Source organism: Eumetopias jubatus, unplaced genomic scaffold, assembly GCF_037043125.1.
Source record: "Eumetopias jubatus isolate StellerSeaLion01/CBP00866 unplaced genomic scaffold, mEumJub1_p1.0 scaffold_1, whole genome shotgun sequence".
NCBI lineage: Eukaryota > Metazoa > Chordata > Mammalia > Carnivora > Otariidae > Eumetopias > Eumetopias jubatus.
This window is the reverse complement of record NW_028274807.1, coordinates 87,749,067-87,776,333: the sequence shown is the minus strand read 5'-3', so window position 1 is coordinate 87,776,333 and position 27,267 is coordinate 87,749,067. Positions and strand designations below refer to the sequence as shown.

The following is a 27,267-nucleotide window of genomic DNA, read 5'->3' as shown; positions in this document are numbered from 1 at the left end:
GAATCATGTTAGTGGTACTGGTTTAAGTAGAGAAATATATATTAAAATAAAAATCAATATTATAGTTCTATATGATTTTATAAATTTATCTTATATGTTTCACTTATATATTCTATATTTTATATTTTAATAATATTTATGCTATTTTCTATTACATTGATATCTAATAATACATATTATAAAATATAAAAAAGTTTATGTAAAAGCCAACTTAAAAAGGCTCCTTGGCCAAGCCCATTTGAGCATCATAATAATAAAAACTGCAATGCAATAAACATATAAAATATTTAAATCCACAAGCTCAAAGACACTTAAAACCCTTGATATAATTAGGATACCAACATCTTGCATGCTCTCATTGAAATAAGAGATCTAAGCAGTGGTCAACAGTCACCTAATATCACAGAGACAAATACGTACGTCTTAAGGACCTCCTTATGAAATATTCTGTCACCCTGACACCACAAAATAAAGTAAGAAAAACCTGAATTAGATTAAGCTCTTAGATATAACTACTGATTTGCAAAAAAAGCACAAGGGAAAGAGAAGCTTTTTACTATAGGGATGCAATTAAAACACAGAATGAGGAAACCTCACATGGCAAATAAATTAAAAGGGAAAAAATGCAGTAAGTAAAGAGGTAGAAGAGTAGGATGTACATACCAACCAAATATAATGTATGGATTTTGTAGAAACACTGTTTATGAGCAAATGAGGAAAACTAAACTAAACGGCTATTTAGTGATATTAAGAAATTATTGTCATAATCTCATATCCATTAGAATGTTCACTACCAAGAAAGAAAGAAAAAAAGAAAGGAAGGAAGGAAAGAAGAAAGGGAGGGAGGGGAGAAAGAGAACACCACAGAAAATAACAAGTGTTGGAAAGAATGCAGAGAAAAATCAGAACCCCTGTGTACTTTTGGTGGGAATGGAAAATGGTGCAGCCACTCTGGAAAACCATATGGAGGTTCCCGTATGATCCAGGAGTCTCATTTCTGGGCATATACCCAAAAGAAGTAAAAGCAGAATCTTGAAGAGATATTTGCACACACATGTTCAATGCAGCATTATTCACAAAAGCCAAAGATGGAAGCAACCTAAATGTTCAATGACGAATGAATAAAGAAAATATGGTGTATGCATATAATGGAACAGTCAACCTTTAAAAAGAAGGATATCCTGTCACATGCTACATGCCACAACACTGATGAACCTAGAGGACATTATGCTAAGTAAGCCAGTCACAAAAGACAAAGACAAATACTGTATGATTCCACTTATACTGTAGAGAGTAGCTAACATCAAATTCCTAAAGCCAAAAAGTAAAGTAAAATAATTGTTGCCCACTACTGCTAAGAGGGGGAAACGGGAGGTTTCTGTTCAATGGGTATCAGTAAGATGAAAAAGTTCTAGAGAACTCTTGTACAAGAATGTGAATACAGTTTACACTTACATGTACAAACTGTGCACTTAAAAATACTTAAGACGACAAATTTTTGTTTTTTTACAATTTTTCAAAAGTATATTTAAATCCCTTTTCAATAAAAAATTATTGTCGATTTTTAAAGTGTGACAATGGTATTATATATATTTTTAAGTAGTATCTTACATAGATACATACTAAAATATTTATGAATGAGGGGTGCCTGGGTGGCTCAGTTGTTGGGCATCTGCCTTCAGCTCAGGTCATGATACCAGGGTCCTGGGATCGAGCCCCACATCGGGCTCCCTGCTCGGCAGGAAGCCTGCTTCTCCCTCTCCCATTCCCCCTGCTTGTGTTCCCTCTCTCGCTGTGTCTCTCTCTGTCAAAAAAATAAATAAAATCTTCAAAAAAAATAATATTTATGAATGAAATCATGTGATACATGTATTGGCTCCAAAATAACTGGGGGAAGGAGGTGGAAGGAGACATGGAACAACGTGGTTAAAGATGACAAAAATGGTGACTACTGCAGCTGGGTGAGAGGTCATTATGCTATTCTGTCTTCTTCAGTGTACGTTTGAAAACGTGCACAATAAAAAGTTAAAATAATAATACACACTTGCTGGCCAATGGGTTCTATTAATACAATGAGATATTTACAGAAAAGAGTATGCAACATTTATTTAGGAAAGTAGTTGTAAATCATAATGATGTAAGGTGCAATTAGAGTTAAAATAACTTGTACCTAGGTAAGTGAAGAGTAAGCTAAAAAGAATAATACGAATCCTTCATCCTTATATCACAAAAGTTGAGGGTGGGGGTGGCAGAGGTAAGTTGTACATTCCCACAAAGCATTCCTTTATAGTATCTTCAGGGGAAAAAAATACAAGATACTACATAGCACAGGTTTCACTAAAAACTTGGGCATTTCTCAGGTTCAAGAGAAAACTATCACTGTGAACCAATACCTGTAAGTGCATTAGCACATCATGCAAATGTATACAAATGGCTGTGGGGTCCTCAGCTAGACCACAAGCAAGTGTGTTGTGATCTTGGCCTTCTTTATCTCTAACACTAACACTTATTTAGAACCAACATAAATGAACATAAATTTCTGTGCTCATGACTTAAAAATGATTTCAGGACTTCTCAACAAAACTGACAGATGAGTTGAAAATAATCTGATTTGAGATACAGTCTAAGAGCTGTTCCAAAAACAACACAATGTATAGTCTCTGTGAGGGGCACACTGAAAAATTCACCTGAAGATAAGCACTTAGAAGAGAGAACCACTTGCACAGCACCTGCACTTCAGATACCCAAGAAGCCTGCACAATGGATTCTCAAGAGGGACATGCCATAGATTAAGGCTCCAACAATCAAGAAAACCAACGGGTTTCAAATGTGAACTTCAAACATAAAGCCAAGGGCAGGTAATCCAAATGATGGAGTTGATTTACCACAGAGCTGTTTCTTGCATGAGAAACTGTAATGTTCCAAAGGAAACTGCAGATTTAACAATGGTTAATGAGTCACCCAAGCACCTTAAAGAACCCAGCAAGTGTCTCATAAATTAATGAAGAACCATGGATCCTTCATGCTAGGTTAAAGCCGTACAAAAAAATTCTTATTTTCTTCAACATTCCCCATTAACTGCTGAGAGAAGGAACAGGGAGAGGAAATCTTCCTCTTAAACAACATACTGACAAGTCCATCTTTAAAATGAATCATTTCCTAGGAATATGTTCACAGGTAACTCATCTCACCCACCTATCCTGGTTCTAGTTAATTTTTAGTAGCTTTTATTTCAGACTGATGCATCTACTATTTCCCACCAAATTCTATGAGCCTTTATCAGTTTCTATAGCTACTTGATTCAATGTTTAAAACAAAAATTTGAGGGGCACCTGGGTGGCTCAGTCAGTTAAGCGGCTGCCTTCGGCTCAGGTCATGATCCCAGGGTCCTGGGATCAAGCCCCGCATCAGGCTCCCTGCTCAGCGAGAGCCTGCTTCTCCCTCTCCCTGCCGCTCTGCCTACTTGTGCTATCTCTCTGTCAAATAAATAATATCTTTTTAAAAAAATAAAATAAAAATTTTAATAATGTGCTACAGAAAATATTTTGAAATAGATTATCATTAAGTAATTAATTCTAAAAAACCCAAAAGGTAAAAATCTATTCTTCTACATTTATTGAACTCTAAAATACATACCAATACCATTTAGGTAAGGAATTATGTTTTGTATGGGAGAATCATTCTGATTTTAGTAAACAGTAATGAGATCACTTAGCCTACAGTGAGAATAAACTTGAGAAATCTGTCCGATTTTATCATCTAATTTTACAAGAGTTTTTGCCAAAAGTCAACCAAGACATAGGCAGAAAAGAAAGCAAATCTCAACTCCTACAGAGTGGCTTTTGTGCTGTATAACATAGTTCACAGATTGTTATTCCACACAGAAAGGTTTCTAAAATGATATTTTTAAACAGTAAGAATGGTTCTCCTGAAAATCATTCACTCTCTAAAAACAGGTAAAATTTTAGCCATTTAATTGCCCATTATCTATAAATATTAAGATAAATACAATATGCAAAAAGACTATTTTAGTAAGATGACTGACAAAAACACAAAGAGCTATTATTGAACCTAAGCTTCAGTTTAACAAGAAAATTGTACTCACAAAATAGAGCCCACTTGTTAAAATACAAGATCATTGCTATATAATACTTTTCATCCTGGCAACCATAGTCAAGAGGTTATAAAATCTATGGATAATGGAAATCTGCAAACTATGGGTTCACCCTTTTCTTTTTTAATTAAATAATCAAAAAATTAATTTAAGTGCCTTACATTACACATATTTTTTTAAAACATTTCTTTACTCCAAGACATAGATGTATTTTGTCAAACTGTGAGAAACTTTAAAAATTCTTGATAGATGCTTACAAATAAGAGAACAATCAAAAGACCAATTAAAACACTAGCATTGGGAGTGGGAGGGATTCTTACCATTGGCAGTGCATTGATGTGGGGATGTGCAATTGAATATCCGGTACCGCCAATCACAAGTTGCTGATGCTGAGAAAAAGGAAAGTAAAATATTCAGTGTGCCCTAAAACAAGTTCAGCTTAAGAAATTTCCCATACCAAATTTTCATGTCTCAAATTCTATGTACGTCTGTAAGGTCCCCATCACCAGTGATTATCCTTCTGTCCCTCAACCACTGTCATCATGAACAACAGCAGCAACTTTTGAGTAGTATGTGGCAGGCACTGAATCTTTACAACATTCCTAAAAGGCTGACACAATGAACAAAATCAGACTGGAAGAGATGAATTTGCACAAAGTGTACACTCACCCCCATTCAACTTAACTTGTGCAAATACTACTGCAACAGGGCCCAGGATAGTGTGCTCATAATCTAGGCTCATGAGCCATAAAGACTGGTATCAACTGATCTTCTACATATTCTGTTTAACAAAGACAAATGCATGATTGGTTTCAAGGTTCATCTCTTCAGAGTTTACATTTTACAGAGTTTACCCAGTCATCTCAATTGCTAAGCAACAGCACATTATTTTCTGTGAGCCTTCTGTGTCAATATATGAGGTGTTTTTCGCACACCCTGTCACGGTAGCGGCTCTCGGTGGAATGCTGACCACGGCAGATTCTCCCAGGTGCTGGGCTCTAGCACAATTTCACGCGAGAGGGCAAGCGGATGCCACAGAAAGAAAGCAGGAGCTTTACCTTCTACATCTCACTGGTGAATTTAGTCAGTAAACACTAAAAAGATAACTAAGCAAATACACTGAATAACTAGAGAAAGAATTTAATCCCTTGAAGTTTGCTCCTCTCTGATCTTATCTTTAATTGACTAGAACTCTCATTTGAGCTCACTGCCAATTCCATGGCCATACTAAACCTCAGTGCTACTATAGCACTTCCAGGTAGGCAAGTTATAATACCTAGGAATTAAATAGTATTTATTAAACATGGCACACATTTACTGAAATTATAGGTAGCTCCATCAACACACAATATCCCACCAGTCACTGGTGCTTCAAGACACTGGAGCAAGTACCAAGGTGTTTTGGCATGAGACACTTGTGAACTAGTTGGTAGACCCTTTCTAACACCTACTGGAGAAATGTTCTACAGACATCATGATCGAGTCCAAACAAATTACCACTAGGCTCTGTTTACCTCTGGGTTATCTGTCACAAACATCAATTGTTCTATCACAAAGATTTCGAGAATTTTTGAGTTATAAGCTATATAGGGCTACTTGTTATCCAAAAACTGGCAGAGTACCCTTATCAGAGAAAAGTTCTGGCATACATTCATTCTACTTATTTATAAATAATTAACATGTGCTACTGAATCACATACATTTTAAAAACACAGAAAAGTAAAAAAAAAAAAAAAAGAGAGAGAGAGAGATGTGTACCTATTATGTCAAATGTCCTTCTTGAAAATCTCTTATAATTTTAACCATCTTCTAAAATTATTAGATCGTGGCAGGTGAAAAGCTCATTCCAGTAATTTAAGTATCAACTCTACCATTATCTTGTTTCCTAATCCTAGTCACGTTTCTTATATTCACATTTTTTCTTTTATAGAAATCTTTAAATTATTAGTCTGTTTTGTGGGATCTGGTTGAAAGTAGATAATATAAGCCATAAATCTACATGATCAAAAACAAGTAAACTTATAAAAGTAAGCTCAGACACATGGCGATTCCCAGCAATGGAGTGAAGGACTGGGAGGGCCGCTGCTGCTCGGTGGGGCTTCCACTCTTCCAAATCCCTTTATGTGCCACCTTAGACAGGACTTTCTGACATCAGACTGAATAAGGGTACAAATTTGAACCCCTATGTTAAATATTAATATTTAATTTTTAAGATTTAAAAATGAACATAAATAGACTACTAGAGCCGTGTACCCAAATGGATACTTGTTTTCACTACTAGAGTGTATGCACACATACCACACAGAAACTCACACAAATCTATCTTTGGAAAATTCTAAATTAGATCATTCAAGTTGCTAGTCTTTCTGTTCCTCCTCTGCTTGATTCTCTTCTCTTACTTTTCTGTGATTAATGAGTCTTACTTTCATCACTCTCATACAGGTCTTTAATCTCCATTTTCTCCGATTATCCTTTCTCTACTTTTATGTTCTTCATTGACTGACTTAGCTTTTCCTTCTAGAGTATACCTTCTTAAGGGAAAGGGTCATAATAGTAACTTAATAAACATTTAAGTAGTTAAATAAATATCTCATTCTAGGATTTGAAGGGAAAATAAATAAGTGGAAAACAATATGTCAACAGGTATGCCCATTTGCACATACAATACTATCTGAAAAATTGAGGAATTACCTTTTTTAAAAAATTTTCTTTATTCCAGAGAAAGAGAGATTGAGTAGGGGGAGGGACAGAGGGAGAGAATCTCCAGTAGACTCCCCGCTGAGCATGGAGCCCGACGTGGGACTCCATCTCACCACCCTGAGATCATGACCTGAGCTGAAACCAAGAGTCAGACACTTAATTGACTGAGTCACCCAGGCACCCCAAAACAGAGGGATCTTGAAAATATACACATATACGTGTGTATATATATATATATATATATATATGGTATGATATGATAATATATATGTTGGGCCATATTTTGGTTTCTACATTAGCTGTTTTCCTAGTCAACTCATCTAGCCATGCCCTGGTCATTTTGGAGTGCATTTATAAAGCAATCACATAATTCTTCAGCTTATGAAATGGATTATCTGAATTTTAAGATAGAATTATATATTCTACAAAAGAATTACAAAAATCTAAGGTGTATTTAAGATAATCTAACAGAATGTATATTAAAACTATTTGTACCAAAGTAATTCAAGTTGTCCAAAAAAAACCAAAATGTGTATCCATTACACTTGCCTTTATAATTTCACTTGCCCCACATCTCCCACTCTTACCATAGCATGTCACCGGAAGTCCCTCTGTTTTCTGCACACTTCTGCTGCCATAACATTACTCATTCATCTACCAGATATTTCCTTCTACTATCATTCTGGCCACAAATCTAGCCCATCTCTTTCAAGGTTCAGCCCAAATCAGCTTCCTCCCTTGATTATTTACCCCACTACTCACTGAGACACATATGAATCTCCTTTATTACAACTGTGTAGTGCCTCATTCTCTTATCATGCCTCCCCTACCAAACTTCTTGAGACCAGGGACTTATTTGTTCACCTTACTGTACCACAAAAGACCTAAGAATAGTGAACAGAAAATACACAGTTCTTAAGACCCATAAGTTGACTAAGTATTACATTATTCATGATATAATGTGGGAATAGGTACATACATATGTGAAAATAAAACACAATAGAGACTGTATTACAGCACAAATAAATCATATTGGTAAGGGAGAGCTTAACAGTGGATTTTTATTTTAAAAAATGTTTAGGAGAGCCTGACTATATCCAGTAATTTTAGTACCACTTCCAGGAAGTGGCAAATAAAGGCTGGTATTTTGCCATTAAAAGAAAACTCAAGAGCATGTGATCAGTCACATTATAAAATTAGTGTACAACTGTCAACTATTTTGTGTACTACATAAATTAAATCCATTTGCTTTACTTCTTGTGATTCAATAAATGTTTGCAGGCTTTGGTTTTGTGTCCAAAGCTTTGCTTTTACAATCTATTTCAGAACATTTTACCTGAAGTAGATGAAGTATTAACTTTAGAATAGGATTTTAGCATAGAAATAGACACTGCTAACTCAGCAGACATCTAAAATCTACCCACTACACATGATTAGGAGAAATTTTTTTTTTTAGGATGCAAAAAGCCTTTAAAACAGTACAACAGTTTATTCTGACTGATCTTCAAAATTACTACCCTGCAATCTCTAGAAGTAAATTTATTGATTTATAGATTTCCTGAAAAGTTAATGGATTATGGGTTTTTTCTCTCGGGAAAGGTACAAGCCAAACAAAAATGTGCCTATAATTTAAGGTAGCAACATAAATCTAATCTAGAACCTAGTTGCCAGAAACAAATTCAAGAAATTGTACCTGGTATCCTTAACAAATAGAAATTACAAATGAATTTATTTTTTTTTAAAGATTTTATTTATTTGAGAGAGAGAATGAGAGATAGAGAGCACGAGAGGGAAGAGGGTCAGAGGGAGAAAGCAGACTCCCTGCTGAGCAGGGAGCCCGATGTGGGACTTGATCCCAGGACTCCAGGGTCATGACCTGAGCCGAAGGCAGTCGCTTAACCAACTGAGCCACCCAGGCGCCCACAAATGAATTTAAATCTGTGGAGAATTTAGGGAAATCATTCCAAGAATTAAGAGAAAAACATAATAATCCTAACATAATTAATCTGCTCAGAAAGATGTTTATTAAAATGAACTTCTTGGCAAAAGGAAGTCACAGATAAAGCCCAAATTAAATTGCTTAGCACATAACTGAAAACACAACAAAAAGTGATTACCTGCAACTGGAACAATAAAAAAAAAAAAAAAGAAGAAAATATTTGTAAAACAAAGACTTTCATCTTCTCAATTCCATTGATCTGTTTCACATATTAGTTGTCTTCCTCCACATGGCAATTTCTAATAACATACTAAGCATTAATGCATCAAGGCCTCTAAGCAGCTACATGTCTGCACTCTCCTCTCCCCATTTTTATTTCCCCCCCAATCCTGTACACAGATAACATTTTAGGAATCCAAATGATGGTCTACGGCCATACCACCCTGAACACGCCCGATCTCGTCTGATCTCGGAAGCTAAGCAGGGTCGGGCCTGGTTAGTACTTGGAAGGGAGGAATCCAAATGATGAAGCTAATGGTAAGGGGGAAAGAGCTGTAACAGCAGGAATATCCTACAGAAACCAACCCTGAGACCAGACTGAAAGCCAGAATGGTCAGACCAAACAACTCTGCCACCACTGGCTATAATTTTCCACTTCCCCTTGTTATTTAGGGGACTCAGGAAAAATGGATTCAAAAGCTGTATATTATGATCCCAATTTCCTAAAAATCAGATACACTCAATACCACAAAACTACATCAAAAACAATTTAAACATGCATTGGTGTCTAGTCATCCTATTATTACTTAGTTCAATTGAGTTAGTTTCACTGGTAACATCATGTGTGGTTGAATTCTGTATTAAATTTATACAAAAAAATATTGTGCAAGAATAAGACAAATAGCTATCAAGTACCCTGAAATTTGCCTGTCAGAGGGTAAGCACTGCAATCAAAGACAATAAAAAACACAAATTCTCTTACAGTAAGCCACAGAGTTTTTAAAATTAAAGTTTGGTTTCAGCAGTTTCAAGTGTTATTGAAAGTCAAATTTATTTTTCAGGCTCTACATCTACCCATCAAAAATTTCCAGTTCCCTAACGTTCAAAATGTGAAGAGAATCTGAACAGGTGAAAAGGCTTAGATTCAAACCTGAGTTCTGATACTAGAAAGGTGATATAAAAACATATGGATAAATATACACTAGTGTCAGTTGCTCTAAAAATAAAAGTGAATATATCAACAAAGTAACTGTAATTTCCTTTTCCAAAACAACTGATATTAAATTAATGGTGCAACTTATAATTTATGATGCCTTAAAAATATGACAGACCTGACACTGTTTTCTTAACACAAAGCTGGTAATAGCTCAACTTTTTATCTTTTAAGTAGTTTGGGAGAAAGAAACAAGTAGAGGGGTGACAAAAGACAATAGGAATAGCATCAGGATCTAAGAAATAATAGGATGCCAAGAAAAATCAAACTTTGCCTATGACCACATATGTAGGTAGGTAGGTACCTTAGCACTTAACAAGTCAGAAGAAAAAAACTGATATAATTCCTACATCTTACTAGGTTTCTCACTTTTCCCAAGGGTTGAATATTTGATTCAAGATACCAAGAATCTGAACAGCTAATTAGGACAACACAAAAATCATTCTGCTGAACAATATATTCCCAGCAGAAATGAAACAGTTCTGCCCAGGATGCTGGGTCTTTGATTAACTGTCCTAAGAAACACCTTTCCAGATTCTAACCTAATTGTGACACAGTAGGTCCCTCACTCAAATTTAATTGGTGTATAGTAGAATCTGCACATCAGTTGCATGAAAAGCTCCCCCAGGTGATTCTAGTGGGGGTTAAAAACCACTGGACTTTGTGGCAAGAAAGGGCAGAATGGGGAGTTTTACTAGTCAGATTCCAATAAACAAACTATGAGCAGGGGTGGGGGGGTGGGGCAGCATGGAGGGATCAGTTCTTTCAAATATTAGCATTGAAAAGTGACTAGTTCTCAGAACTAGGGCGGGAACCATACTGTATCAAGTAAATTAAAAGTTTTATTCATCTGATTTTAAGGTTTACAATAAGAAACAAAAGATAAATTCAACCTCTCTCCCCAAAAATGAATTAGAAAAGAAAGGACACTAGTGAGGACATTTTAGAAAGAGACCCAGAAAAGGGACTACAAAACAGAGAAGTTATCATTTAAAAAAGCACAAAAGGAGCAATGCTGATACCTACATTTAGATGAAGTCTCCCTAGTGAGACTCTGTACGCGTGACAAAACTGTAAGTAGTAGGTAGAAATTATAGAAAGGTACTTTTTTCTGCTCAGTATGATGGAAAACTGTCACACAAATCAATTGAAATGTTCAAACAAACCCTGGATCTATCACTCAGCACGAAAGTTACTACAGTGGCGCACGATAAGGGGTCATATGTGTGCCCTGTCCAATTCCTTCCAACTCGGCATTCAAGTGTACTATTAGGCCCATTGGTAGTCTCTGTGGCACCTCTATGCAAATTAAGACTCCAGGAGGACAAATTAGGAAAAAGGAAAAAAAAAAAAAAAAGGCTGTACTATGGTACAGGGGGTTAAAGAGACTGTACTGTGGAGCCACACGGTCTGGACTTGACTCCTAGGCTCAAAAACTTAGCATGCTAGCCCAAAATAAATTGTTATAAGAACTGAATAACTTAGTATTTGTAAAGTGCTAAAGAGTGCCTGGCGTAAGATTCACATGCAATCATTTTTAAATAATACATATGAGTAAAAGGAGCCCTACCCTCTGAAATGACACAGTGCCATACCAGAGAAATGGTGTGGCTGACAGTGGGGGCCCGGATGTCAGCGCCCACTCGTTCCCTTGGCTGCACACTTCTATGCAGAGCACAAACTGCCCTTTCATATTCTGCTGTGGGAGGTGCTACTATGACTGAAGAGTCCCGTTACATTAGGTCTCTCGTGAGCTGATGTAACAGCACTGCTCCTCAAAAAAAGGAATCACTGATAAAACTTTTAAGTTAGAACAGATCTGGAATGTGCCCAAACATGGTGGTTGTCCTGTGTGACCAACACAGTCACAATGAACACAACTCACTAGTGTTACAACACCGAGTGACAAAATGAACACACCTGACCCACTCAGTGAAGCAGAGAACCTCTCAATCACACTTGAAAACTAATGTTCAAATTTCTCTTTGTAACAGAAAAGGATAAGCTTCTTAACTTTTTTTAAAAAATTAAGAACATGCCAGCAGATAATTACTTAAATGAAAATTGTCATTCTGAGGCACCTGGGCGGCTCAGTCGGTTAAGCGTCTGACTCTAGACTGTGGCTAAGGGCATGATCTCAGGGCCATGGGATGGAACCCCACGTGGGCTCCTGCTGGGTTTGGAGCCTGCTGGGGATTCTCTCTCCCTCTTCATCTGCCCCTCCCCGCTTCTTCCTCTTCAAAAAAAAAAAAAAAAATTGTCATTATCTGAAGTCTTTTGAGCACAGAGAAAATGTAGGTACATAATTAAATTAAATTAGGTATTAGGCTGAGAATTTTAAAATGTTGTATTTCTATCTACTGCTGAAGGATGTAAAAGTCACTCTTACATGTCTTTATTAAGAGTATTTCCTTACAGATTTTCACATGAAAAAGCTTAGAAACTGGTTGCCTTGAGTTCATATTTTTTAAGATTGTTATAATCTAGAAAGTACCAATAAATGCTTTGCCTTCAGTAAATCAAAACAAGCTAATTTTACTACCATGTTTCTACCAAAAAAAAAAAAAAAAAAAAAACCACCAACTCAGAAATACTGTCCTTTAAGAAATCAGGGCTATCCTGTCTCTAGACATATGATAAATGATATATTTTTAATTCTAAAAAATGTCAAATTCTTATCTGAGGTTGGTTTGCCAAATTGGTTTACAAAAGAAAATATAAGCTGTGTTGTTGGCTTGATCAGGACACACAAATACAGAGATAGGAATAGGGATACACACACACACACACCCTTCTCTTTCTCTCTGGCTAGGCGTCATGAAAAGACCACCTTTCTTAAGTAATTTCAATTTATTTCAATACAGAACACCACTCTCCTCTCCCTGCCTACCACTCAAGTTATAATAAAGTACAAACTGCAACTATATGAATACTACAACTGCTTAATCTAACTTTTTAGCCATTCCTCAGTAATGGTCTAGAGGTTGGCAAACGATTTTTTGGTTTAGCAAGCCACATGGTCTCTGTCACAACTACTCAACTCCGCTATTATAATGCAAAAACAGCCACAGACAATACATGAAGGAATGGGTATTACTTTTTCCAATGAAACTATTCATACACACACACACACACACACACACACACACACACACACACACACACAAAAGGGTAACAAGCAATATCCTATACTGGCTACTGAAATAATTCCCAAAACCACCCAAAATTCTACTGATCCAGGATGAAGCATAAACTTATTAGATTAAATGAGCTAAAGATATTATTTTAAAAAAAAAAATCAAACTAACCGACAAAGTAAAACAAATTATTCAAGCATTCTCCACTAAAACTATATAACCATTCTATGGGAAAGAAATTTTCTAAGGCATTCAAATATCCTATGTGCATACAGAATAATGAAGTTCAATAAAAAAAAAAAGTACTAAAACTTGAGTAGTTCTCTGTAACCTTCAGACACTTAAAAGACAGTGGAAGTAGAATGGAAAAGAACAGCTGTTCTTTCTGTTTAAAAGTTCAGTTCTTTCACATCATGTTCATATAACCATAAGCATGCCTTCATCTATAAAATGAGGCTATTATACAGTACTCTACAGGGATAGTGTACTTGATAGCCTGACAAGTATGAACACAGAGTTCAGTTTATTGTAAAACAACAACTATGATTTAAAAACAAGAGAGCACCAACCCTATTAAGCCCCTAAAGATGTTTTCACACATAATTACTACTAATAAATAGCAGCTAATTATAAATGCTCAATTTAAAAGGACACAAAAGGGTTAAGAATACTACAGTATTAAAAGATAAATTTAGGTTCTAAGCAAAAAAAAAAAAAACTGTTTATGACTTACCATGAGATTATAAAAATAACGAGAAGTATTAAAAAAAAAACAAAACCCAACAACAACAAAGAGAACAATGAAGGCACAGAGTAACAGACTAGTCCTGGAAATAAACCCTCTTCACCAGAGCAAATGGAAGCAGGAAAACATGTTCGCCGTACGTTTTGGCAAAACTAGCTGATGTTTATCAAGCAGTGGGTGAGAAGAAACGAGAGTTATTATGCATATTTTAAAGTAAGAGAAAATGAGCTTGTATTTTAGCTTTCTGACATAGTTTTATGACAAATGGACACCAAAAATCATTTCTATAATGTGAACTAAATGTTACTGCAAAAGATTTTATTTTTAAACAACCCTAAGTCATAATATAATTAACAAATACGGGAAAGAAACAAACTGTATATGTGTAATTATTTTTAAATCAACTTCATAAAACTATCCAGAGAATTGCATTTAAAACAAAATGTCAATTTTCTTGTCTTTTTCCCAGTTCTCTAATATCAAAGCAACTAAAGATTCCATCAACAACAAAGGACCTACATACTAGAAATGATCTCTCTCCATTAGTGAAGCTTTAGTTACTCAAGAAAACAGAAACCGAAAAGCCAGATTCTTCGTCAGGAGGTTAGGAAGCAATGTAACTTAAAGCCTATGTTTTATCTCTCAGCCAAGTTCGATGGCAGAACTGTCTTGCTGTTGCTTTTACTGACTTTAAGAGTTATCCCGCTACAGACAATAGAGCTGCGGAGGAAGAGGAGGAAAAGAAAGGGGAAGAAAAGTTTTATCAACCTTTCTACTAGACTGTTACTTTTTAAAGTTAGCCCTTTATTAACAATGGAACAAAACTCACTAAAATACATCAATAAATAATGATCTTTGCCCTGACAGAATTTGAATTCCAGAATAATTTAGAATTAAGTGTTATGTAGAAGGTGACAAGCTATGAAAAAAGAAAGAGCCCAAGTATAGGGTGAGGGATTCAGGAGTTTTTTGTGAGGAGAACCTGTCCCCAGGTTGCAGGAGTAAGTAGGATGCTCAGAACCAGTTTGCATTATCAAGTGAGAGCTGCAAGATACTCAAGAAGCTACTGTATGTTCTATGTTCTGTACACAGGCAGTCATGTATGAAGATGTGCCTTACCTTAAGGTTGTCATCTTAATGTCATTTTCATGTTTGTTGGAAGCCATACCTGGAACATCCATATTTACCGAATAGGTCATATATGTTTGAATTACTCTAATTTTTTCTCTGAACTATCTGTTCTTGCCTATATCTCCTGTATATTATAAAGCTGTAATTCTAGGATAAATATTAGGCATTAGAAATGACAGGTTTATCTAAATATTTAGCATTACAGGGGCACCTGGCTGGTCCACTCAGTAGACCATGAGACTCTTGATCTTGGGGTCGTGGGTTTGAGCCCCGCGCTGGGCATGAAGATTACTTGAAAAACAAATTTTTTAAATAAAAATAAAAAATTTAAAAATAAATTTTTAGCATTATAATATTATGGAGGTCATCATGCTAATTAAAAAAAACTTTTGTAGGGGTGCCTAGGTTCAGTTGGTTAAGAGTCTACCTTTGGCTCAGGTCATGATCCCAAGGTCCTGGGATTGAGTCCTGCAGCAGGCTCCCAGGGAGCCTGCTTCTCCTCCTGCCCCTGCGCTCTCTTAAAAACACATACACACACACAAAAAAAACTTTTTAACTGTCACGCAGGGTCTGTTTAGTCAAATTATTTTTCATACAAGCATTCTTGCGCAATTAACATCAAAAAGCTTTGAACTTTTTCAAGACACAGGATACAAAAACAAAAAAAGAAAATACAGAAAAAAATGCCACTGAAATGGAAAGTCTGGTCACTTAAGTTCTACTGCAGTTTAGACACAGCCTCAATTCTTAAATATCCAGCAAATGCTTACACTGTGCCTGGTACTACATATATTTATCTGCCATCACTACCTTAAAATACTGAACTAGGTAAAAATAACAAAACACAAACGTGGATACAGACCAAGACTTCCTCAAATGCTTAAGAACCATTGGTCTCCCCCCCCAACACACACACTGTGTTTAATATTCTTGAGTAGAACAAAAATAAAGAGACAGTGAGACTAGTTTATGAAAATGCACAAAGCTAGAACTATAAATTTTAGCTGAATGTTTCAATACCTTATTTGGTATCCACTATAAATTCCTGGAAAAAAATTAAGTTATCTCTATAACTGTGCCTATTATCATACCTAAAACATAATTCTGGATTCCAATCAGTTTTAAATGAGAAGTGAGTGGTGACAATCTGTGGAGATAGGAGGGGGGGCACCAGAATCGTAACCTCCTCTTCTTAAGAAGGAATGTAAGCCAGACATTGTTTCAAGAATACTATGAGAAGGCCACCTGGGTGGCTCAGTGAGTTGAGCCACTGCCTTCAGTTCATGATCTCTGGGTCCTGGGATCAAGACCCACATCAAGCTCCTTGCTCAGGAAGGAGTCTGCTTCTCCTCTCTTTCTGCTTCTCCCCCACCCCCAATAAATAAAATCTTAAAAAAAAAAACACTATGAGGAAAATAATCTTTCCCACAAAGAGGATGAAAATCTGTTGTGTGTGACTGTTTACTGGCCTCTTGATCTCAAGTCAGATTAAAAAGAACTCTGATGACTCAGACTGGATTAGACAAGTTCACAAAACCTAAGGCGGCCACTGAGTTTACTTAGAAATGCAAGGATATGGTGGGACAGGAAAAGACTATCTGGTAGCATGAGGCCAGACATGTCAGCAGAATATGCAATCCAGGAGCTACTGTCTCTGCACCTCTTCCTCCTACCACCACCACTTCACTGCTCAGCTAGGAAGGGGCAAGAACTCACAAAGCATGTGGAAGCTACCTCAGCTTAAAAACTCCAAGCTCCAGAGGGACCAGTATCATTTTGAGTTTCATGGGCCTAACTTCCCAGGGACCTAACCCATCAAAGGACATCTCCGTGGTAGAATGTGCCACACCTTCCCTCCACATAGGTACTCCCAGTCCAGATGCAGCTCACCAGGCAGGGGCCACACTGCCACACTCCCGTGTTGGCTGGTAATACTGCTGGACATTCCACTTTTAAGTGAAACACCACTAAAAACTGAACCAGTTATTTACCCACAGAAGGAGAAAAGGTCTGGTGAACCCTTTCCTCACAACACACCTGGGTCCTCATCCCTACTCTGCCTCAAGGCTGTCAGTGGTCTTGGGCCTATAACTTAAAGCTTCTATGAGACTGATTCACCTCCTATAAGCAATGACTGGGTTTGACTGAACTGAACTTGAGAAATATGGCAACACAGACAAAAACAAACACACTACAAAAAACCTTACAAATAGCAAAGAAAATCTCTTTTGATGATATGAAGGTTAATGGAAGCTAAAGAAAAGCAGTCGAGTTCAAAAGGAAATTGAGGCCCAAAGGTTAAATATTCTTACCAGAAATAACAAAATATGAAACTCTGCACTGCTTGCACACTTAATATCAATTAAATCTTATAACAAGCTGTACAGTTATTGTGTGTTTCAAAAACTAGTTAACTAATGCTCAAAGCAGTTTCTAGACCCAAATCAACAATTAATGAGGGGTCAAGTAAGCAGACATCAGATGCCAGGTTCAATTCTTAACCACTCTCCTCTAAGTCTCCTGAGTCTTTTCTCAAAGCTTTTGCTTCCCACAAGTTTCCTTTATTCCAACACGACAAAGATTTTTTCATGAATGTTATCACTTAGGAGAAAGAGATCTAGATCCATATTCTCTTACTGCCACAGGTAGGGCAGAATCAGTACAGCCAGGATCATATGCACCCACCAGAAGACAGCTTAAGTCCACCAACCAATAAATACTTTTTGTTACCCATCCCTACCCAGCTTCCACATACTTTGGACTTAAAATTTTCATACAACTAACTAGTTCTTGAAATACCATGTGGATTTAATTATTTAAAAACAGACAGATAACAGATATCAGTAACTTCATCTGATGAGAATTTGGTTACAATTTATTTAAATTATGTATCAGTACTCATAAGCATGGAATTTTAAAATGCATAACCCTTGTACTTTGGAAGTTTACCAAAAAGTCTTGGAAGGCACGAAAGCACCATAGCCATTTCTGCAGCAAATACTGTTACTTTTGGCTTAATCTTCATTACCCAAATCAAAAGCCTGAAAGTCATCCTTGACTCTTCCCTCTGTCTCCTTTGTCAGCCATATCAATCATTGGATTTGGTCAATTCCTTTTCCTAAATATCTCTACAATGCCTACTGGTTCCTTGAATCCCACTACCCAGAGTCCTCAATCTCCTTCCCCTACAACTTTGATGAAATCTAAAGCTCAAATTATTTTTAACAAGCATGCATCCCAAAATTTATAATGGAACAGCACTTGATTATCTGAAAATTCAGTTGTTTTTAAATTTTGAAGTGAAAGAGGCAATAGTGGGCCTCTTTGTTGGTTCACTGCTTAATTAGCTATTTATTTACATAACTATTTAGTCGCCTTCAGCCTCCCTAACATAATGGCAATTTTGTGTAAAGCAGCAACATGTCCACAGCAATGCTTTCTTGGCCTTTCGTGGCTAGAGGTAGCATGTGAAACAATCTAGCTAATAAGATCTAAACAGAAATAGGGGTGGGGAGAGGGGCTCCCAGACACCCCAGCATGGGGGGCAGCTAGGGAAGCTTTTGTTTTCCTGAGAACAGATAAATGCAGCACTTCTTCCCATTTAAACCTGATGCCTCCTGAAGCAGTAGCCATTTTTCAACCAAGGCCTGATGAAATTCCTCACACTAAGCACAAAGGAATAAAAAAAATGCAACTTCCTGCCTCTGGATTTGTTTAAACTAGTGTTTTCAGTTACTTGAATCCAACTGGACATCATTTTCCCCAGAGAGGTCTCCAAAGCATTTCAAAGTTATGATGTATATGCTTAATTCATCTCCCATCCCAAACTTGCTCCTCTTCCTATATTCTCCACATCTGGGTATGGCTCCATCCATCCCTCCTGGCCACCTAAACTAGAAATATGGCTCTTTCTCCTCCCTTATATCCTACAGCTATAGCTAATCAATCATCAAACACCATTACTTCCTTTTTTTTTTTTTTAAAGATTTTATTTATTTATTTGAGAGAGAGAGAATGAGAGATAGAGAGCACGAGAGGGAAGAGGGTCAGAGGGAGAAGCAGACTCCCCGCTGAGCAGGGAGCCCGATGTGGGACTCGATCCCGGGACTCCAGGATCATGACCTGAGCCGAAGGCAGTCGCTTAACCAACTGAGCCACCCAGGCGCCCCACCATTACTCCCTGTTTCTAGGGTGTTACTTCACAGGTACGTCTTTTTTTTTTTTTTAAAGATTTTATTTATTTGACAGAGAGAGATAGTGAGAGCAGGAACACAAGCAGGGGGAGTGGGAGAGGGAGAGGCAGGATTCCCATGGAGCAAGGGAGCCTGATGTGGGGTTCGATCCCAGGACTCTGAGACCATGACCTGAGCCGAAGGCAGACGCTTAAAATGACTGAGCCACCCAGGCGTCCCCACAAGTACGTCTTTAGTTCCCTGTGCCTTCTTGACTGTGGATATGCTACACCATCTGGCTAAATTTTAGATCACCTACATCCCACCTAAGCTCTATCACCACTGCAGATAGCCATTTTATATGTCCATCCACCTTCACTAAAAGGTACAGATCTTGAAAGATGCCTTATTCAGCTTTACAACTCTTGATGCCTAGAAAAAAGCATATGTGATATAAATGTACCCCTCTCATAAAAGGGCTAGTGGTTAAAATGAAGACCTTATCTGCACAGTACTATAGAAATCAATGACAATAAAATTGTTGGGATTGTTTTTCACTCCCTCACAAACTAATTTCAGGAAGAACGAAGTCAAATGTTAGTCTGATGCAAACCATATCTGAAATCCAGGACACTGGAAGAATAATTTTTGTTCCAAAGGTAAACAATAAGAACTATGGCCAACTATTTAACAAGCACTTAGCGCTGAAATATTTTATAACCTAAACACATTATTATAACGAAGTACTACTGTTTAAAAAGAACAAATTTAAAAATATAACAGTTATTCTTAAAAGGCATAAGTTTTGCTTTTTTAGGGTACACAGTTTGATTTTGATCCCATTCATTACTTTAGGCCAGAGTAGAAGAACTGGGAAGGCAAAGGAGAACTGAATGAAGAGGAAGAAGTATCAGCAGCTTTAAGTTCATTGAGAAAGGCTTAAGGTTTGCTATTTCTCCTTCCTACAGACAACACACTGGACAGAGTACTTCAAGAAATCAGACAGTTTACAGTAGGCAGGGAGGATGCCTTTCATTATCAGTTTCCGACTCTAAGGTCCTAGGAAGGACAAGAAAGATAGACAAATTTGCTTTACTGGCATTCTAACACTGGGGGGAAATAACATCTGAAAGAATATAGATGTATGTCCCTTACACGTTTACCATAATGAAGTTCTTTTGCATTTTCAGAGCATCTAGATTTATTGGTGGCTACTGTGAAATTACATCTCTATCTCATACCTCCTATTACTTTTACTTTTTGCTTCCCTCTCTCCAACAACCTGAATATTGCATATCCTTGCTCTCCTCTAACCACACCAAATCTTCTACTCTTTCCCACATGTATTTAATAATACTATGCCAGGACATTCATTTGCAAACTTCACAAAATGGAAAGGTCACACACAAATGTCTAGTTCTTTACAATTACTCAATTATATTAGTGCATTCACTTATTCAGTAAATATTTACATTGCCTTCCATTCCACAGCTTCATCCATTATTTACCAAATTCTAGGAATTAAGGTGGAAGAAACTATACACAGAACTACACCAGAACCAAATGCAAGAGTACTGACTGCTCCATTTACTGAGCACCAGACAGGAGGCTGCTTATTTAATCTCTCTTAACCGGTTTCCTCATCTGTAAAACGAGGATTTTAACACTATCTACTCAGAGGGATATTGTTATGAGAACTAAAGAAGATAACGCATATCAAGCATGTAATCGTACCTGAACTATAAAAGCACTTAATTAATGGCAGTCATTATTTTACCAGATTTTGAGTATGATGGGACACACTGAGCTGTCCTTTAAATAAACTATCAATCAGTACACCCAATCTAAATGTCTCGAATGCTTTACTTTGTTTTCATGAATGTTAATGAACAGTTTATTTCATAAAATAAAAATGTGGCTTTGTTTTTAAACAGACTGCTACCAGCAGTATGATTCTGTCTAGATTAAATACTGGATATAAAATAAGAAAAAAAAAAAAGAGAATTACTGGACAGGAGGAGTGGGTCAAGATTTTGGCCTCTAAAAAATAACGGTCATTTTTTCATTAACACCACAACCAATCATCTATAATGTGTACTGGATAACCAATGTCCATGTTTTAAAAGAAATATCAGTTTAGTATTATTATTCCTATACCCTGGCTTCCAAGTAGTAGCTGAGAAGCTATAAAACTATTGCCTAAACAGCAACACTGCATTCCTGAGAAGGATACTTTCAGTGATAGCAAAAAATGGGTAAATTTAATAAGGCTTTCATTAAGCCTTCTCCCTAATTACACCATATTTAAAAACAGTACCTTTATTTTGGTTTTGAATGTCATAAATTACTTAATATCTGTGTAGCCTGAAATTATTTTCCTTCTAGACAGAATATCAAAAAAAATTTAGAACATTAATAGGAAATAACTTGCAGTTTCCCATTCCAGGAAATTCCTTATAGGCAATGTAAGCTCTCATTCTCCCTAATGCTTGCTGCCCTGGACAATTTAACGTGCTCTATAAATTCTATTAGTATGTATCTTCTCTAGTGTAGTAATAAGGATGTTAACAATTTGAGTCAGTCTAACTTCAAATTCCACTACAATTTTCTAATTTGAAAGAAGTCAGCAAGTCCCACTTGGAGCTTTAATAAATTCCACTTTATTTCCATGTTATTGATTGGGAGAAATATATAGTAAAACTAGCTATTTCATTCAAAGGGCAGAGAACCAGTACTGAAGAGCAGAATGGGTTCAGCATAAGGTGAATTATCAACCAAGACCACTGAACATTCTGACCCCATCAATTTGCTATTTTTCACAATGTGCAAAGTACTAAGCAGTCAGAAACTAGAAGGCTAGAGCCAATGGTCTTTTATACATCTCTTACTATATAGTATATAAATTTTTAGCTTTCCCCCGCCCCCGCTTATTTTATCCATGTTCCGAGGCAGAAATTCAGGACATTATTGTAGAGGACTACCTTAAGCCACGTTCTAAGAAACTGGTTCCATTCCAGGCCAATATAGAAGGCCTGTTCTTTAAAAAGTGTTCTTGAACATTCACTCATTCAGAGCCTAGTTAAGGACCACAGATTTTACACTGTAAAGGGGAAAAGACAAGTGTAGTTATAACCATACTATACGTGCAAAAATAAACTTCTAGAATTGCTTCAAATTCCAAGTCCCCAAAGAATTCTCTGAGTGGAGAATGACTTGGCAGAGGCTAAATCTCCTTTAAGTCCAACTCTAGTCAGAGATGTATTCCTAGACTGAGGTTAAGTCTACAAGGAGGACACAGAGAAATACTACTTTTGGCAAAGAGAGCCTAAAGCTTATAATTTCCTAGAGCACTAGGGATATCTTTGGTTCTAATATTTGGTCTTTGACCCTGGTTTCTGACAAAGCGCTCCTAAATGCCTTGGAATTTGCCGGGGGCTATAAGAGTGCCTTTTGTTATAAAGAGGCAACTCTTGGTGGGATCCTGGATAACTTCAGGATGTGGGTTGAGCACCAAAAAGACCAAGCCATGATTTAAAGCTGGGGAACTGTCAGCCCCACCAACCATCCTTCAAGAAGAGGAGGACTGGTGACTGAGTTCATGACTGATCATGCCCTATATGATGAATCCTCCATAAAACTCTGAAAAGTACAGAATTCAGAGAGCTTCCGGATTGCTGAACACATGGAGATACTGTGAGGGTGGAACTGGCAGCTAGAGCATGGGAGCACTGCGCCTCTTCCCCCATACCCTGCCCCACACATCTCTTCCACCTGAATATTCATTCATTTATTATACCATTTTATTACGAACTGGTAAATGTAAGTGGTTCCCTGAGTTCCTGCAAATTATCAAACCCAAGGGGGAGTCACGGGAACTCCAACTCATAGCCAGTCACTCAGAAGCCAATAACATGGGACTTGTGACTGGCATCTGAAGTAGAGTCCTTGTGGGACTGAGCCCTCATGCTGTGGGATGGGAGGCTAACTCCATGCAGACAGTGTCAGAACTGAGTTGAATTATAGGACACCCAACTGGTGCTGTGGAAACTGCTTGGTGGGAAAATTATTAACACACATGTGGTGATCAGAAGTGTCAGAAGTATTATGTGTGTTTGTAAAGGAAAACACAGAAATGTTTTTCCTGACAGTTCCCAGTATTTCTCCTGCCCAATAAACCTCTTATTGCACTCTCATGTTTTATGCCAACCTAAATAATTTTCTCTCCCCAGGCATTATTTAAAGAACACATATTTCACTAAAACATTATCAAGGACACTCATTTTAAAAGATGAAGAGAAATAATAAATTGTGTCTAAAGCTAATACATGAAGACATAAACAAATGTTTAATGATAACCACCAAAAGAACCAAAACAAAGGTATCCTAAGCACGGCTGTCTCCTGAGAGTAGGACTAGTAAAGAAGCCCCCCCTTTTTTTTTCATTTTATTATATGCAGTCATTACTTCTGTGGTATTAAAAAGAAGTATTGAAATTTCTGATTTTCTAGGTCACCCAGGGCCAGGATATAAACTTCCTTTATACAGATAACTAATTTTGCCTTTTGCATACCCCCATCACTGGGTGTATCTTTGATAACTTAGTAAAATTTAATGTAACTTTTAGGTAGAAATTATTTAAGTATGGGATTTTACCAAGTAAGATTTAAATTTTAAATAATCACTAGTATAAATTTTAAAATTGTTCACTTTACTTTTAAGATTTTATTTATTTGAGAGAGAGAGTGAGAGAGAGAGTGCAAGTGGGCAGAGGGGCAGAGGGAGAAGCAGGCTCCCCGTTGAGCAAGGAGCCTGACATGGAACTCGATCCCAGGACCCTGGGATTATGACCTGAGCCAAAGACAGATGCTTAACCAACTGAGCCACCCAGGCACCCCTGGCTTTATTCTGTTAAAGGATGTTGTGTCCTTTCCAATTAAAGCTAAAAATCTGACCATGGTATTGTCATCCAAAGGCATGACTAAGACTCCTAGACAAAATTAAAACGTAGCTTGTCCTACTCACCCTTGCACTGATTAAAACAAAGCACACAAACAAAAGGAGAAGGAGAAAAGGTATAAGAATAAAAACTTTAGGGGGCGCCTGGGTGGCTCAGTCGTTAAGCGTCTGCCTTCGGCTCAGGTCATGATCCCAGGGTCCTGGGATCAAGCCCCGCATCAGGCTCCCTGCTCAGCGAGAGCCTGCTTCTCCCTCTCCCACTCCCCCTGCTTGTGTTCCCTCTCTCACTGTGTCTCTCCCTCTGTCAAATAAATAAATAAAATCTTAAAAAAAAAAAAAAGAATAAAAAGTTTAAAGGACTTCATTTGTAAATCCTCTTAATAGGCTTACTTTCATGTTAGGCTTTGAAATACCATTATCTCTTCATTCAATTTGATTACTATTTATTGAGTGCCTACCATATGCCAGGTATCATTTCAGATGCTAAGGACAGAACAGTAAGGAAATGTCTTGAAGTTGGGGGCAGATAAACAAAATGAGCACGTTATACTGAATGGCAACTGTCTTATCTCAATTTCTTAACTTCTATAAAACCAAGAGATACTTATGTTTACCACTAAAAATAGGATTTACTGACAGCATTAGCTCAGGAAAAAAGCAGTTCTATGGATCAAGAATATAATAACTACTCTACCCAATTAAGTTTGTTCCCAGAACCTGTTTCAAATATGGTCCCATCCTGCTTATTTCTCCAAGGAATAGCTGGATTCGTATATAATTAGGACTTCCACGGATTTTATTTATACACAGGTAAATAGATATGGATCACTGCCAGAAGAAAAGTTATTAATCCTGAGGCAGAGAGATGTACAGAGAACAGTTATTCATGTACTGTCTTTACTGCCACATGAGAGGACTGTTGAAATTTATTCCGAATAGACAATGGTCATTTACTGCATGGTGATACACAGTTGGCCTAGATCCTGATCCAGGCAACACTGGCTACCAATTTTGCATATTTTTTTATTTATACTTCGACTTTCCTCCAAGTTCAACTGCCATCCTTGAGTGACTGCGTCTGCAGAAGCTCCAGAATCAAATGACATGCAGAAACATTCCAAAGACTCTTCAGGCCTATAACTCAACCTCACCCATTTCTTGCAGGTCATTTTATTGCAGTATTGTAGTTGCCCTTTCTTTCCACTAAGTTTTGGTATTTCTTACATTAAATTTCTGGGAGAAGAGAGTTTGAGGTATCTTCCTCTCCAACAGAAAGCCCTTAGGCTCCCTACAGAAACTAAGCAAAAACCTAAGCATCACTCCCCCCCCCCGCAAAAAATGTTGCACCAAGTAAATCTAGTTATATTCCAAAATGCGCCTCACCAACCTTTATTTAAATAACTAAGAGGGTCATTTTTCTATTCCAACTCTAAATGCCACACATAATTATAAAGACCCTTATAGAGCTCAGAATTGATAACCTTAATTTCTCATTACTCTCCAACATGCATCACTCCTTAACCTCTGATACAATAGGTTTATTTCTAATAGTGCCTTCTTTAATTTAGCATGCTTGTCTAATGATTTTCCCTTTCCTTTTCCTCCTATCAAGAGCCTACCCATTTTTCAAGACCCATCTCAACTCCTTCCTGCTGAAAGCCTTCCTTCCCTTACTGTTCCAACCTATCAGTGATGTCTCTCCTCTCTGAAAATCACTGGCAATATGCCAAACATAGTCCAGACAGACGAAACAATGTACCTTATGTCATAGAACTAGCCAATGGCAAAGGCTGGACTATAATCTAGACCTTCAAGCTCCAACTCCCAATATTTTTGTTTTTACCAATCTCCTCACTCTAACATTATTTTCTACACTAATCTGCCCATATCCCCTCACACTCCAGAACTTCCAATGGATTCTTCATACCTACATGGTTTATCCAAAGTCAACCCATCCTTCAAATTACAGGTAAAGTGCAATCTTCTCCAAATTTTTTTGACAGTTCTAACTCATACTGATTTTCCTCTTTTCCAAATTTACATTTTACTAAATAACACACAGTGTAGCCTTCTTTTACTTTGCATATATTATCTCATTCACCTCCCCAAACTTGAAGAAATGTATTAGCCATATTTTACAAATGACTCTAATTTGCTCACCTATATATATTTACTCACAATACAGCTAAGATTTAAAACTATGTCACCACCTTCAAAGTCCATGCTCTTTAAATATAGTATACTGTAATTCTTTTTTTTAACACACACACAATGGAAACTACGTGGAGATAATGGACAAGCAATTATTTTCCTATAACTAGAATTCAGGCCTCACTCTTGATAGTTGGCCCAGAATTATTTCACTTCTAACCTAGACCTTTTTCTTGTTATGTGACTCCATACTTTTCATTCCTTTAAAACCACAGTTAACATAATCTGATTCTGTTCCTGAGGAAACAAACTCAAACTGAAGAACATTCTTTAAAACTGTCAATGTAAAAGTAATAAAACACAAAGAAAGGCTAAGGAACTATGCCAAATTAAAGATTATTCAATGTGTGATCTTGGTTTGGATCCTCGATTAGGGCAAAACAACTCTAACAAGATCAACAGGACAACTGTCAAAATCTGAACATGGACTATATTAAATAATATGTTGTATCAATACTGTTATCAGTGTTAAATCTCCCCTGAATTTATCACTGCACTGTTATGTAAGAGAATATCCTTGTTCTTAAGATACACACAAGTATTTAGAGGTAAATGATTATAATGTGTACAGCTTATTCTTAAATGGCTCAACTAAATTATAAGATAAATAAAAATGACAAAAGATGATTAAAAACAATATAAAGCAAATGTGCAAAAATATCAAAAACTGGTAAATCTATGTGAAAGGTATGTGAGAGTTCAAATTTACAGAAAAGGTAAAAAAATATATTACTGAGAGAACGGGTGGGCATACAGATTAGGGACTGGCAAACTTTTTCTGTAAAGGGCCAAGAAGTAAGTATTTTAGGCTATGGGGGCCATACAGTCTCTCTCAGCTACTCAATACTGCCACTGGAGCACAAAGACAGCCTATAAATAGTAATTTAATGAATGGGTTTGGTATGCTTCAAAACACTTTATTTACCAAAACCAGGTCTTAGTTTGAGAC

At 36.9% G+C, this 27,267-nt stretch overlaps 1 protein-coding gene across 8 annotated transcripts in view; it reads right to left on the bottom strand.

Annotated features, from left to right (window-relative positions):
- Positions 1–27,267, bottom strand: part of TBL1XR1 (TBL1X/Y related 1) — a 173,661-nt gene that overhangs the window by 84,351 nt on the left and 62,043 nt on the right. For 6 of the 8 annotated variants that reach the window (XM_028100797.2, XM_028100798.2, XM_028100795.2 and 3 more), the window contains one exon: positions 4,435–4,503. The exons of the other annotated variants lie outside the window; for them this stretch is intronic. The gene's annotated coding sequence lies outside the window, so the exon portion shown is untranslated. The remainder of the gene's footprint in view (positions 1–4,434; positions 4,504–27,267) is intronic. 8 annotated transcript variants of the gene reach the window in all.